At 49.2% G+C, this 15,325-nt stretch overlaps 1 protein-coding gene across 1 annotated transcript in view; it reads left to right on the forward strand.

Moving 5' to 3' along the window:
- Nucleotides 1-15,325, forward strand: part of Kif6 (kinesin family member 6) — a 275,255-nt gene that overhangs the window by 244,412 nt on the left and 15,518 nt on the right.

Raw genomic sequence — 15,325 nt, forward strand, 5'->3', positions numbered from 1 at the left:
TTTCAGTTGCTTCCTCATCCTCCCAAGCTTTCCTGTCCCATCACAACCTGAATCCTGCTCCACAGAGTGCTATTCTGAGCCTTCTAGAGGCAGGACTGACCAATCCTACACAGCAACTTTTGGCAAAACCAGCAACCCAGCAGTGCCTATGTTCTTATGGGCACCAAGACTTTTCTTCATCATCACGTTTTTTAAGAGGCCAAGGCATCCTCCAGATGGGGGAGAGTCAGTGGCCTGCCTGTGGTCATGCAGCTGGTGCTTGCTGGAATGAGATGTTGACCCCAGGTCTCTCTGAACACTGCCATGATTCCCAGCCTACAACAATGGCTGACACTCTTCAACATTGATAATGTCAGCACTAAACCCACATGGTCATATTCCCAGGGACCTTCAGTGGCAGACAAGTGCAGGAAGAGTCTCTTTTGATTTGGCACTCAAGAAAATTTCTGGGAGGATAGTGTCATTCTCCAGAAGGCTGGTGGAACAGATCTCTGGGGGGTGGGGCGGTGGAAATCACCTCTCTTTCCTGCTGGCCAGGACTCAACCACTTATATTACAAACAAACCTCCACCCCCAGCATGTGATAGCCTAGGTCCTGCAATGGCTTACAACTAAAGAGACCCAGCACTCAGGGCCAGTAGAAGGTAAGAAGTGCCAAAACCTCACACCATGAGCATGACCTAAGAAAGTTATAATAATGATCATGTGAAATGACAACTGATGAGTTGGAAATGCCAGGACACATGTGGCCAAGCCACCTACCTGTGCTCTGAGCCTCCCATTGCCTGTCTTGGCCGGGGCACACGCCTACACTCCAGTGCCAAGGACTTAGCACACCCAGAGTTGACATTCCTCCTGCACCATCTGCATCAGGGCACCAAGGGAAGGCAGGACAGCCTCTGTTAGAAAGCTATGCCAGTTGGCTTAGGTCCTGTGTTCATCCTGGGCATGTCACTGGAGTGGAGTCATCCCACCTGTCCCCCACACGAGGGCTTTCTTTAGATGTCATATTGTCAGCTCATTAGAAGTAATGCCAAATGGAAACGCCTCTCAATCCAGAGGTGATTTTTACCCAGGACCTGGGAAAGCATGCCCATAAGATCCAGGCAAGGGCCGCTCTGTCCTCCAGGCTCCCCATCCCAGAACCTTCCAGGTCTAGACTCCCCTTCTGAGACAGGCACCCTCAAGGCCTTTTATCATGTTCTCAGAAATTCTGTGCCTTAATTCTTCTGCCTGCCTCCCTGGAGCCTACGCTGCACAGGTGCCTGGGCCAGCAAACCAGCTGTGACCAGCTGTGCCTAAAGCCATCCGCAAACTTCTAATGGAAGGTACTCAGGCTAGAAGTCTAGTTAAGAGCTTCAGAAAGACCTATTTACTTTTGAAGCATACTAGCCCAATTAGAGAGGAGGTGTTAGCACTTTCCAGCCGCTGCTCTAGCCGGGGCTGCTGGCCAGGCGCCTTAGGAGGCTAATATCTGTAGCCCCACGCGACCTCAGTACAGAAAGGGCTCTTGTTGGTGAAGGAGGCTTTCTCCTCCACCCTCACCAGCAGCTGGCGCTTATGTCAAAGGCGAAGACAGAGGGCTTCGGGGAGATAAGTAGCACTCCTAGTATGGTGCCATGGTCTGCGGTCTGCTGTCATGTCCTGTCGTGTGGGGGTCTAGTGCAACTGTTAGTTGGTGACCAGACAGGCATTGTCTGCTTCTCGGCCTTTGGTTCACACTCCTTCCACCTCTTCACTTTGCCCCGCCCTTCATTTTCAGCGTGCACCATTAGTCTTTCTATATGTTCCTAGGTTACTATGGAGGATGGCTGGGTGACTGGTTGGGAGTACTGTGGGAGCCAAGCAAATCTAAGCAGGGAAGGTTGGCCCAGACATCCTGCATAAGGACACATCTCTATATGGAAAAGCAGATAAGAGTCCAAGGAAATTTATTCGAGGACAACCGCACATCCCAGGGAACATAGATTTAGTGGTGAAGTGAGAGGCACTGTGTGGAAGACATCACTGCCTAGGTGAGGGAAGACCATACCCAGGGGTGTGCTGGAGCTGGCTCCTTCCATGTCATAAGAACTGGCTGGTGACATGTCCGGAATATGGGGAGCTGTTATCCAGCACAGCTGCTGTTGAGAATCAAGCTATGTAAGTTTAGAGTTGCATTACATTTTAAAAACAAAAGCAACAAACACTTAAATTTCATTATTTGATAATTATTATCTGCACTTTTGAAATTATCTGCAGCTACCATACCTCTACAGGTGGCAGGAGGCAGTGGGAGTTCTGTGCACGCTGTTCTTCTGAATTGCCCCAAGTCCAAGTTTATTGACACCACACAACAGCTTAGAGTCAACTATGGTGGGAAAATTTACCTTAAAGGAACAGGCAGATTGTCTTAACATGGCTTTTGGGGACTTTTCCCCCACATCTCCGCTTTTCAGTGACATACAGACAAGCACCCCAACCCCAGCTATGTGCGTATATGTGTGTTCACACCTGTGTGCTCAAGGTTTTTCTCCTGCCTCTGTTTGCTACAAATACAGACCATGGTTCTCTTTGTATGCTGCCTGCCCATAGTATATCAGGGAACTCAGACTTCCTCGCAGTCTTGGTCCTTCTGGAAATCAGTAGACAAGGAAACCCATGAAGACTTTGGCATGGGGCAGGAACAGCATTGAACTCTGTGAGGTGCCTGTATGTGGCAGCCTGAGAAATCCAGGGGTGGCCTTGAAGAGACACATCAATGGCCACTTTTAAAACATCCACAACAGACATAACTGATGGGCTAAGAGTAGGTACTAGGTCCTAGGTCCTACATGCTGCCTTGGGAATGACACTGTAATGCTATTTTGACACATTACCTGGAGAATTGAGAGTATTGGTCTTGCTCCCTGGAAAGGTACAGCGGCCGATGGATCCAATGAGGTAAACAGCTAGTGTCTTTGGAGATTTCACAGCATGTCTGTCTCTTTGTGTATTTTCTTATTTGGTGCTTGCGAATCCCCAAGAGGTAAATATTTCTTCTCTAGCCTTCATCTGACTGGCTCATTAGAAGCAATGAGGTGGGGAAATCAGCCAACCCAGAATCAATCTTTACCCTGGACCTGGGAAACAATGCCCATGTTCAGGCGAGGCTGCTCTGTCCTCTCCACTCCCCAGCCCTGAGCATCACAGGTCTGCTCCACCCTCCTGATCCTCACATTATGGCTAAGACCCAAAGTGGTTATAGATGCAAAAGCAGATAACCTGGTTGATTCAGGCTAGGCCAGCAGCTATACTGCACTACACTGGGCAATTGGCCTGGCATCCTGATGTCCACACAGGGGCACAGAGGTAAGGCCTGCCCTCCAAGAGTCTCTAGTCTAGCTAGAAAAAGAGGACAAATACTAAGAAGAGGTCAGCTTTGAATTTTCAGAGTCACCGCTGCCTATGTTTCCACCCACTGTCTTTCCCCTTCCATACACAAAGGGAAGACTCCCCCACCCTCTTCTCCCGCATCTCGTTTTTCCTCAGCCTTGTGTGTCTCTGAGCTCCCCAGCCTCATTTTATAATGACTAATCATTTCCCAGCTATTCTCCGCATTAAAACATGAGCTCCTTGGAAGCTGGGTGCAGAGGGATTCAGTTTCGTGTCCCCAGCAGCCGGCATAAGCAGAAAACAGGCCAAATCAATGGGCCAATGAATTCTTCCCCAGACGGCTTCCAGACCCACACATCTCGCAAAAGTACAATGAGACATTTGAACACAAAATAAAATAAGTCCATTTAAAAGAAGTAGAAGGAGTAAGTGCTTTTGGACCCTACAGCTGAGCAAATTACACACACAGGCAATAAATTCGGCTCTCCCTTGTCTAGCCGCAGAACAAAAAGAAGCACCCAGAATTCCTGAGTTTTCATTTTCTGACAGCTAGGAGCATACTAACTAATTTATCTGTAGAAATAGAATTTCTTCCTGAAACTAAACACGAGGCAGAATTTATCGTGTGGATCCTCATGTAAAGGACACCAAGTGACACTGGGAATGATGTCTTCAACTGCAGTTTTACAAAAGACATCCCAGTGTTGTTCAACCAGGTGATTCTTGTGTCGACCCTCCATAAAAGCGAGAGGCCTGACATTAAAGCATAACTCGCAGCAAGTGTTTATGTGAGCAGCTGGGATAATAGGATCCAGGTACCCTGCTTTCTGACAGCTATGGGGTGGGGGGATAAAGGTGGGAGGGTCTTCCACAGGGAATGTGGCGGCTGAGGCCTCACCTCTCCTCTCAAGCATACATCACCCCCCCCCCCAGCAGTATTCTCTCAAGGTCTAGGTCACATTCTACTCCCGATCAGAATTCTAACAAGAACTGTGAGCAGAACCTTAAAAATGCAAGACCCTCCTAAGCATAGTGAGAAATGTGTCGCATAAGGACAGCCACCAGAGCTTTGGGGACATAGCACAAAGTAATGTCCATCCCCTCCCCTCCTGGCATTCCTCACTTAGACCTCAGGACAGGGCTGAAGGTTAAAGAGCTGCCAGGATCCATAACCACAGGAGAATATAAAGTAGAGTAAGGCTGAGGGTTTGTGGGGTTTTTTGTGGTGTGTGTGTGTGCGTGTGCGTATGTGTGTGTGTGTGTGTGTGTGTGTTGTGCACACTGTAGAGAGGATACATGGTAACAAATGAAGGTGAATTCTATGCCCTGAGTTAAGCCTGCCTCTCCCTAGGCTAGGGCAGTTGAGCCATGAGCACCTCCCATCAAGGAAGTCTTGATTAAGAAAGCCATGTAAGGCGAGCAGGCCTGGAAGGCCCCTGCATGCTCCACCAGCCTCTTGGTTCCATATCTGAGCCAGATTGCTCCACCAGCTTTTGCTCAGGCCAGGGGGCATTCTCTGGTTGCTGGGGCCCACCAGAACGATCCTGTTAGGGACATTGCTGGGGGATCTGACACAGTCCAGAGAGCCCATGATGGCTAGACCCTAGCAGAACCACCTGACCCTTGGGATAAGTGACCACTCAGTTACTTATCAGAGAGAGGTGGGGGGCACACCAGTCCTGAGATGTACCCTTGACCCAGCCCCTGTGACAGCAACTCTCTGCCAACACTGTAGGCTCACTTCATCCATTGTTTCTCTCGACTCATCGTGGTGAGTAGATCCAAAGACACCCACCTCTGGCAGGTCCTAAAGGCATCTAGGATCCCCTAAATCCTACTCCTTCAGGACCTTCTCCCTCTGCCACACCCCATCTTGCTAGCCTCAGCACCATGAGGGGACCTTGGATCATCACCATCCCAGTGTGGGCTCTTGAAGGTGGCTCCCCAGATCCCCCATAGGGCCTAAAAGAAGTTGAAAGACCTCCACAGGTTGGTCCCTGCCTTACTGCCTTCCCTTCAGCTCTTCCTTGAAGAGCTTTGCTCCCTCAAGTAACTCCTGCAGTGACCTCTTGTGGCTCCCTGGTCTTCCCCAGAGAGCTGATGCTTCTGCTTGCCCCATTTGATTAAGATCATCTGGGCACCACATATCTGAGAGTAACCATGGAGACAAGGCATGCCTACGTATCCCCCAGGTTTCACTGAGTGCCCAGTGTGAATGGGGGTGTTAAACAAGGAGCCCACAGACATGGAGAGGACCCACTGCTTGAGGCAGAGATGAAGGGTTTTCCAGCAGTGTGTACAGTGGATCCTGAGGAACCAAAGTAGTAGCTATAACCCCTCAAGATCACTAGTGACAGTGGGTACAACCAGCATGCAAGCAGCCGGGTCCCATGATGGTCCTCAAGTCCAAGTCCAGGTCAAACAGAATAACTGCTCTATTTGCCATTAAGTTTGTGTCAACAGGGAGTTCCACAGGTTTCACACATGTTCTGCCTGTGGCTTTGTTGAAAACTCTCAAGTTAGACAGTCCGCACTGCCCTTTCCTGAGTCGTCTCTATGAAGTGACAATTCAGTCTCTTTCCCACTGGTTACACAGAGCATCCCTGTGCTAGTCTTGCTGTTGCTGTGATGTCCAAAGCATCCTGGGAAGGGGAGGGTTTATCGCACAGAGAGCAGTCCATAATCAAGGGAAGCCAGAGAAGGAACCTAGAGGCAGAAACTGAAGCAGACACCATGGAGGAAGTCTGCTCCTGCCTTGCTCCCTGTGACTTGTTCAACCTGTTTCTTAAATCACCCAAGATGGCCTGCCCAGGGATGGCACCATGCTCCTGCATCAATCAACAAGCAAGAAAACATCCCAGAGATTTGCCTACAGGACAATCTAAGAGGTCCTTCTTCTCAGACGATTCTACCTTGTATCAAGATGACAATTTAAAAAAAAAAAAAATATATATATATATATATATATATGTTCTTCAACACCAAGCCATTTGCCATTTAAATGACAATGTGTGTGGCGGGGGGCGTATTTCTTCAACACTAAGCTATGTGACCGGCACACAGCATTGTGTTCCCATAGCATCTGTTGATATACCACTGAGATCTATAGCATTACAGTTTTGCCTTAAAAAAATGTGCCAAGCAGCTAAGGAGCTCTGGCCCTGGATTCTAATATCTGTGAATGAGATGTTTGTATCAATTAATAGCCCAGAAGCCAGCACAGCCCCTGAGACAGCTTCATTCACTGATGGCTCACAGCATTAACTAATGGCTTTCTTGCTCTTTCTGGCCCTCAAGCACCAGAGCATGCTCTCTGTGAATGCAGTTGTCCTTAGGATACATGCCACATGTATGGACACATGTGAGGGCTTGGGTCAATTGCAAAACATTTATTCTATCATAAACAATTGATAGAGATGTTGATTACTTGGAATTTCAAAGAGGCTAAAGAAATCAACATCCCAGATGATATGGTGTCTCGGGGCTTCAGCCCGTTTTCCTACCCACTGTCCAAGGCTGCGGCTTCATCTCCGGCATCCACCCAGATGTCCTTCCTAGGACTGTGGAGAACGAAGACTGTCTGGCCCTGGCCCTGTACCAGCCATGAGCTGCAGTGTCTCTCGAAGGAAAAGGTGCTCACCCTGTGTGCTGGTCGGGGCTCTCAGGAGAGCAGAGCAAGAGGATAAAGGCTGATGCACAGGAAGAGATTGATTATGAGGGGCTGATTACAAAGGCAGAGAAGTCACGTGATCTACAGTCCCTCTGCAGACAGGAGGCTCAGAAAAGCAGGGCATGGTTCCAGTCCAAACCCAATTGCTGAAAACTAGGGACATCAGTGCTGTGAGTTCTGGTCCTGCTTTAGCACCTAAGAACCAGAAGCGCTGATGACTCTGGGAATTAGCCTGACATCTCTATCGCACATCTTCAACTAGTTCAGTGATGCCAGCCCACAACGAAGAGGATGACTCCCTTTTTCTCAGTCCACTTGGGAATACCATCACAGATTCACAGAGAAGTGATATTTTACAAACCATCTGGGCAGTCCTTAGCACAGTCAAGTTGACTCATAAAGTTGGCCATCTCACCTCAGGATCAGAAGAAGGACAAAAAAGCATAACACCTCTGTGATTTACTAGTCTGTCAATCCTCCTGAGAATCCCTTTCCTTGTCCCTAGGAGACAGAAGAGTATGTGCTCCATGGGCCAGCTTGCATTTCAAGTGATATGTACATGTAATAGGCGTGGACACAGCAGATGCTCAGCAAATCAGGATGAACTCTGACAATGATGGCACAGGACAAAAGGAAACAAGTGTCCAGGCAGTGGGCACAGCCCCCTCACCACTGTGGCTCCTAGCCGCCGGCACCACTGGCACAACTGGTGGAGTCACCACATCTGCTCACTGGCAGATATACTTCCTTGCAGAAGGAAGGAGCTATGTGGTCCTCTGAGCACTGTATTGCTCCTGATGGAGTTGCTAGTTGTCAACACCATGCTTTCTGTTAAAAGTGACCCAATATACACTCATTTGGATTAATTAGACATTTGATCAAGCATCTAGAAAATAAAACATCAGCCTACTGGCTTCATCTTCTAGTCTAGGACATATGTCTATTCCTTCCCTTCCATGTTAAAAAAAAAAAAAATAGCCACTTGTGATAGATAGATCTAGGTGTGAGAAAGCTCCGCCCATGTGTCACTGAACTGGGAAAGCCTTTCTCAACTTCCCCCAAAGAGTTGATGATAAGCTGAGGGCCTGTTTAAAAAAACAAACAAACCAGCATTCTCTTTGTTCATGGGGCACCTAGAACAAATTTCAGGCTATCCAGGGCTACATAGTAGGACTTGGCCTCAAAACCAGTTGGCAGCAGAGAAACAAGCAAGGGCTGGTGCATTCATTCGTTGAAAACTAGAATCAAACCCGCATGCACTAGATCCACCTTAGCAATGTGAAAACCCAGACACTCAGTAGTGATTGAAAGAAATCAAACTACTGAGGTGCGTAGACTGTGGAGCGATGAGCTCCAGAAGTGCCATCCCTTCGTGCAAGTCCAGTTTTCAGTGCTGTTTACTAGTGAGGCATAGGGGTGGATGTTTACATTTCCTTGTGTGCTTGAAGCATGTGTCTGGGTATTGAGCCCCTCAAACATTTATGAAGCGGACACTTGTAAAACCTCATTCTAGGTCAAGAAATTGTTTTGTTGATTTTTAAACTAGATCCTTGAGAATTTTACACAGTGAGTTTTGACTATATTCACCCTCTCCCCCAGTTCCTCCCAGACCCATTCTGCTTCCCAACTGAATGAACTTTATGTCTTCTTTCTTTCTCTCACCCATCAAGTCCGATTTGTGTCACCCATATAACTATGCCTCTGTGACCTGCCGCTGCTCTATGACACTAAAGGAACATTAAACATACACAGTGAGAAACCAAACCATGAAGAGCAGGCTGATGACATGCATTGGAATTATGACATCTGTAGGGAGATGTGGAGGACAGCGGATGGTGGAAGCTGCAAAGATGCTCCCACAAACTCTGTGGTAGCTTACTGAGAAATAGGAACGGAAACCACTATACTAAATGATTTAGAGTTTTCAAAATATAGAGGTGGCATGGAGTGCTGTTTATGCCATAACTGGATCTCTGTTGACATGGTCCCTGGTAATCCCCAGAGCTCAAGGAAGATTTAGACCCAAGGGCTTGGAACTCAAGCAGACATTCCTGTTTCCTTGGAGTCACCATGATGGTGCATTTGATAATAAAGTGAGAATCCCAGTCCTATTCAAATCCATCTTAATTCTCCTCACTATGGGTATGTCAGGATCACTTTACCTAAAGGTGAAAGCACAGATGTGCCAGCTCCCACTGCTGCCTCCAAGCATGTGGTCATGCCTAGGGGGTGTGAGCTCAGAAGGAACTCAGGTCACCGGGAGAGTGGTGTGAGCTCTTCACCCAGATCCTCTCTCCAACACCTGGAGGGAGGATTAAAAGATATGCATGGCTTTGAGAGATAAGGCTCTTGGATATATGAAGGAGTGTGGAGAAAGGATCGTGGATAGATTGGAGAGCATGGAAAGCTATGAGTACAGAAAGATGTGTGGAACAGATGTGAGTGGGAAAGAGCTTCCAGCTGAACAGGGATGGCCATGAAACTAAGATTAAACAAGTCTAAGGAGTGCCCCTCCTGAATAAGGCATATTCCAAGGGTCTCCCTTGTGTTGCTGATTGGCCGTGTGCATACTGTCCCTCCCTGAGGCCTGCCTCCTCCTCAGGGAACATAATGACGAATGGGAAGATCATTGCCATGACAGGCATATGATTTGGGGCAGCAGCAGCAGCAGTCCAGGGTAGAAGAGAAGAATATTGTTCACACAGGAGGAGATGAGTAGGGGGTACTGTATGGCCTGTGATTTCCCCTGAGATATACATTTGTGCTTGTATTAAAGTGTCACCTTTCTCCTCTCAAAGATCTCCCTGAGGGGATGGCAGGCAATGTGTGCAGGGACTGTGAGGAGGCAGGAATGAGTGTGTCCCAGGAACTGCTGGGAGTGTGTCCACAGGCTTTTTCATCACAGTGGAAGTCCAGGCATGCCGCATGCAGCTAAGGTGCTCCACAAAGCCAGCACCAGGATAGATAGCTGCACTGAGTACCCGTCAGTATGATGACTCCAGCTGACAATGAATGTGAGCCATTACACAGGAAACGGTCTAATTGGGAAGCCAGACGATTGCTGACCACTGTGGTGATTGAGCCACTGACACCATTAATCTCCATAAGAGCAGACACTTTGACTCCTCAAACAAGATGAGGTTGAGTGATCTATGGCTCTATGAGGCAGTTTAGTCCAAGGAGACCCAGAGTGCCTGTTGAAAGAATTCGCAGAGTAGCTAAGGAAATGCCTAATTGCTCTGATACCCTGTCTGGTATCAGAACAACCAAACCTCCTTCCATGCTTGGCCCTTGTCAGGTGACAGCTGTGTTAGGTCACACAGCCCGTACTCTATAGAAGCCTAAAGGGACCCTCTCAGCTTTACAACATGCATGGAATTATCAGTGTTGCTTGCCTGAATACCTCTACTATGACCAAGAAGATGGGACAGGTTGCTCCTGGGAGTCTGATAGAATGACCTAGATTGTGGCAGACTTCTGCTCATAGCCAGTGGGTAAGTTGCACATGCCCAGTGGGAGCTCCGCACAGGTTGTTGTGTTTGGTTAGGAAAGGGCAGTTTCAGCCCTGCTACAGATCTGAACGTCATTCCTGGGAAACACCATCACCCTCACCCACTTAGGGTAAGTCAATAGAGATTTCAGTGAGCTGCCTGTGGCTCCATTCAGCACCGGAGTTGCTTGCAGAGGAAGAGAGTCCAGCTTTGAAATTAGACAGAGCTGGATTCCCAGCCTAGCTCTGCTTTTTAGCAGTGTTCCCCAAGGAGACTCCATCCCTCCTCAAGGCCAAGTCCCATCTGGAACAGGAGTTGTGAAGATTTCACAAAGTGACACCTGTGAGGTGTTACAGCCACATGGTGGATAGCATTACACAGATGCTGCCAAGCACCTAGTGAGGCCAACTGCCGGCAGCTCTGGCTTCATGGAGACTGTGTGTTCCTAGCTGCAAATCTCCGAGCTCCTTCCCTCTCCGAGGCTGTGGCCCTCAAACATCTGCAGGGCAAGCCGAAGCTGTGAGGACACACTGCATCCCACACACCACCCTTTGCGCAGGCTCTGTAGTCTCCGGGAGCCCCTGCACCAGTGCTGGCAGTGAAAGAGCCCAACGCCTTAGCTGGTTCCTTAACAAGGGGTGGCATCAAGATCTTAAGGGACCATGCTGACAAATCCGAACTCGGCAGGTCTGGATCCGGGCCCAGCTGCCGCTGTGCTCTGACAAGCTCTGTAAGTGATTTCAATGAGCGCCCCAGCCGAGAGCCACCGAACCAGAGAAATGAGATTTTGTACAGTTCAGGCATCAGATAAACTATGTAGAGTATGGGGTGAAGCGGCAGGCGGGAGGCAGAAGAGGGAACTAGAGACCTCCGTAGCAGAACAAGCTCGGGCAGAAGGGCCCACATCTTGGCTGGCCTCCCCAGCAATGAATGCCTCGCCCTCACCCTCTGGCTTCCTGATTTGAAGTTTGGTGCCCAGATGCTTGGGGCTACCTCTTTGTGTGACATTCACCATGGTAAAACTAAACCCTTTCTTCTTGCTTTGTGTGTGTGTGTGTGTGTGTGTGTGTGTGTGTGTGTGCGCGTGTGTGCTTTGGAGACCGCTGTTCATTGTAGTGACCTCACAGGCCACTCAGGCCTAACCCCTTCTGTGTTGCTGTCCCAGACAGAGTTCAGGTCTTTGAAAGGATGGCTCCCCTTGGCCTCCTCCCCCCTCCCTGCCTGTCAGGTGACTAGGGGTTCTGCCCATGGCCAGGGTCCCAGTGGGAACAAAGACCTACAAGTCCAAGTGCCCTTTCTCTTCTCTCTCTGTCCTTGCTCATGTTTCCACTGGCCCCCTTTTGACTTGTCATCCCAGGCTCCTGTTCACAGGGGCTGGCTCCTGTCTCCTGGATGGGGTCACAATGCAGTCTACAAAACAAACATCACCTTTGGCCTCGAGCCCATCCGCCCATCAGGGACATCGTGAGTAGCTTGTTTCCTAGGTCCCTTGTCCCAGCTCTGTCTCCCAGACCCTTTCAACAAGCTTAGAGCATCCTGGTACCACCCCACATTAGCTGCAGAATAACTTTGTCTCAGATCAAGGCACTGCCCCCCCACCCCCCACTGTTATCCCCACAGCTTGTGACAGTCTCAACGCTGGAGTCCTTACCATGGCCTACAGGGGCCAAACACACTCCGCCTCAGTTTCCTCCCTGACCTCAGGCACACAGGCCTTCTCCTTGTCCCTCATAGACACCAAGCAGCTCACGCCTTGAGACCAGTACATACTTCTCTTTCTCGGTTCCCTAATTTCTCCAAGCCCCTGCCCTATTGTCCCCTCTTCCAAAAGGCCACCATGACAGCCCTCTGCATTCTCGGCCTTTTTGTCCAGCTTCATCTTTCAACCGTTGTGTTGTATTGTAAACCCAATTTTGTTGTTGTTGACTGAGATTCACCTTTGCCACAAGAATGAACCTTCTGGAATGGGACAGGCCTGTAATCCACACTAAATACACATTTCCTAAGGAGCTAATGAGAGGGGGAGGGCTAGGTAGGTAACAGCACTTGCTGGGCAAGTCTGACAACCTTGGAACTGATTCCACACACCATGGGGTGAGGCAGGGGCCTACCTCTTGTTGAAGGGCCATCAGTGCATGTTGGGGCCCAACCCCTTCATCTTCCCCTCATTGTCCTCCATGCGGCATCCCATGCAGAGCCAGAGCCCTTCCTCCACCCTCCTCCTGCAGCCCCTCTGCTGGTTCCAGTACCCCAGCTGTCACTGGATCCCTTGTGTGCCCTTGGTGCAAGGTCAGTGTTGTTGAGAGAGAGAGGGAAGATGAGGCAGCTTCCTATGTCAGCAGGCTGCAAGGCACACAGAGTGTCTCTGGAACTCTAGGGAAGCAAGTGCTGTGACAATTTAAAGGCCCACCATCATTTGCATTTGGTGTTAAGTGCCACCTTCTGTGTTTCACAGCTGTCCTTTTTGCAAAAAAAGGGCCATCAAGTAAACATGGAATCCGGTGTGGCCTGTACACAGCCTCTAAGCAAGGCTCCAGGGAAAGACACAGAGAACAGAAGGGCCCCACTTCCCACCTCTAAGGCTCCCTGCGCCTGGACTTGGAGGTCGGAGAGGATCATGGGTAATAAGAACAACGTCCAGCCTCATAAGGCTGATGAAATGTTCCCACAGGATGTCATTGTCATCTTCAGCCGAGGTGACAGAAGGCGCCTGCTTACCTAGCACAAGGAAGAGAGGGTAATTGGTTCCACAAAGATAAAAGACAGACTGGTGACCACTTAGCGTATGTGTCCACATGTCAATGAAGCACTAAAGAGGGAAAGAGGAGAGCAATAACTTGGCAGACAGAGGCCCTTTCTGCAGCCCTGACTCCTGCTAAGTAGGAAGTGCTGCAGATGGGATCAAAGGGCCAGCCCGCTGAAACAGGATACGCTGGGACAGCTGCTTGTAAAAAGCAGGAAAGGCTTCTGACCAATCACAAGCTTAGCAAAGGCCTGCGCAGGCTGGGGGTAGGGAGGATGGGGGAGGTGGGGGGAGGGTGGAGAGAGATGGTATAAATATTTGGTTCTTTGGAACCAGAAGAAAAAAAAAGGGCTCTCACCTCAGCTTTGCCCCTTCCTAGCTGTGTGACCTGTGTATGTTATAAACAAGAAGTCTAACCATAAGGAGGAGGCAGGGCCCTCCCTGCATGGCTAGCTGAGGACTTTGTGGTGCATAGAGGGCCTAGCCTAGCCGTGTGCCTAATGAACTTGGCAAAACATCTCAGAGAGAGGACATTCAACAACTAGCCGGCATTAGTGACTCACTTGCTACAGAAATACAGACTGTGAATTAGCTAGGGGTCTCTGTAGGGTGGTTTTGTTTGAACCAGGGTCTCCTTCTATATCAACAGTTGGCCTGAATCTCAATATGTAGCCCAGGATGGCCTCGAACTTTTAATCAATCCTTCTGTCTCAGCCTCCAAGTGATGGATTTCAAAGGTGTGTCACCATGTATGTCCAACTGAGAACACACACACACACACACACACACACACACACACACACACACACACGTACACACACACACCAACACACACGAGGCACACATGCCCAACTGAAAACGTGTGTGTATGTGTGTGTTATATTTGTGTGATTTGTGTGGGTGTGGGGGTGAGCAGGTGCATGCCAAGTCACACGTGTGGAGGTGGAGGCTAGAGGACAAACCTGGGTGACCTGGCCTTCTACCTCATTTGAGACAAGGTCCCTCTTTTTGTTGGTCACTGCTGTGCATGCTGGGCTAGCTGGGCAATGAGCTTCCAGCCACTCTCCCATCCTCAGCTCCCATCTCACCACAGGAGCACTGTGACTACAGATGCACACTGCTGCACCCAGCTTTCCAGAGGTTTGGGGGATTCAAATACAGGTCCCCATGTTTTCATGGCAAGTACTTCCCCTGTTTGAGCTGTTTTCTTGGCCTAGAATTATCTATTTAAAAGCTGGAAGGAGCCCTTTTCTACCCTGTGCCTCTCACCATAGATGAGATATTACACCAGGTCTCTGCTTTTTTAAATGAGATAATCAGGCAATAATAAGGTCACTGAACCCACACACACAAAGAACTGGGCAAGACAGACTCCAGACTCATGTAGTGTGGTGGTGTTGAATATTTAAAGGACCCTCACAATAGAAAAGACACTCTGTGCTGCTCTAAAGAGCCTGTGTGGAGATGAAAGGGGACATTAGCGGGGACAGTCTCTGCTTAAAGCTGGTGGAAATAGCTGTGACCCATGGAAAAAAGTGTGTCCTCCCATACAGCACTGAGCTAGTAGCCACTGCGTATCTATGGACAGAAAGCTAATAGTTGTCCCTCAGAAATGTTGGGGTTAGTGAGGTGGCTCAGTGGGCGAAACATTGATTCGCATGCCTCAGTTCCATCCCTGGAACCCCAGAAAAAGTGGAAAGAGAGGATCGGTCCCACAGACTTGTCCCCCTGCCTCTATATGCATGTCATGACATGTATGCACTTCCCATGCACAGAATAACAGATGAATAAAACACAAAATGTTCTACCGGGAGTTTTGAATCCAGGACCCTGGCAACCAAACAAATGGGGATCTGCACCCAGGTTCTGGAAGTTAGCCACAGCGCTTGACAAATGAACCTCCTCAGTGACGCAGGAGTGACACTTGCCTCAGATAATCGCTTGCCTCAGATAATCGCCATCAAGCTTAAGTCTGTTCTTGTTCAGAAAGCACACCAGCTGAGAGGCAGGGATCAGAGCAGAGGGGAGAGGGAGCGTGGCAGGGAGGCTTTCATTCCGGAGAGGTAT

Source organism: Acomys russatus, chromosome 11 (assembly GCF_903995435.1).
Source record: "Acomys russatus chromosome 11, mAcoRus1.1, whole genome shotgun sequence".
Lineage (NCBI taxonomy): Eukaryota > Metazoa > Chordata > Mammalia > Rodentia > Muridae > Acomys > Acomys russatus.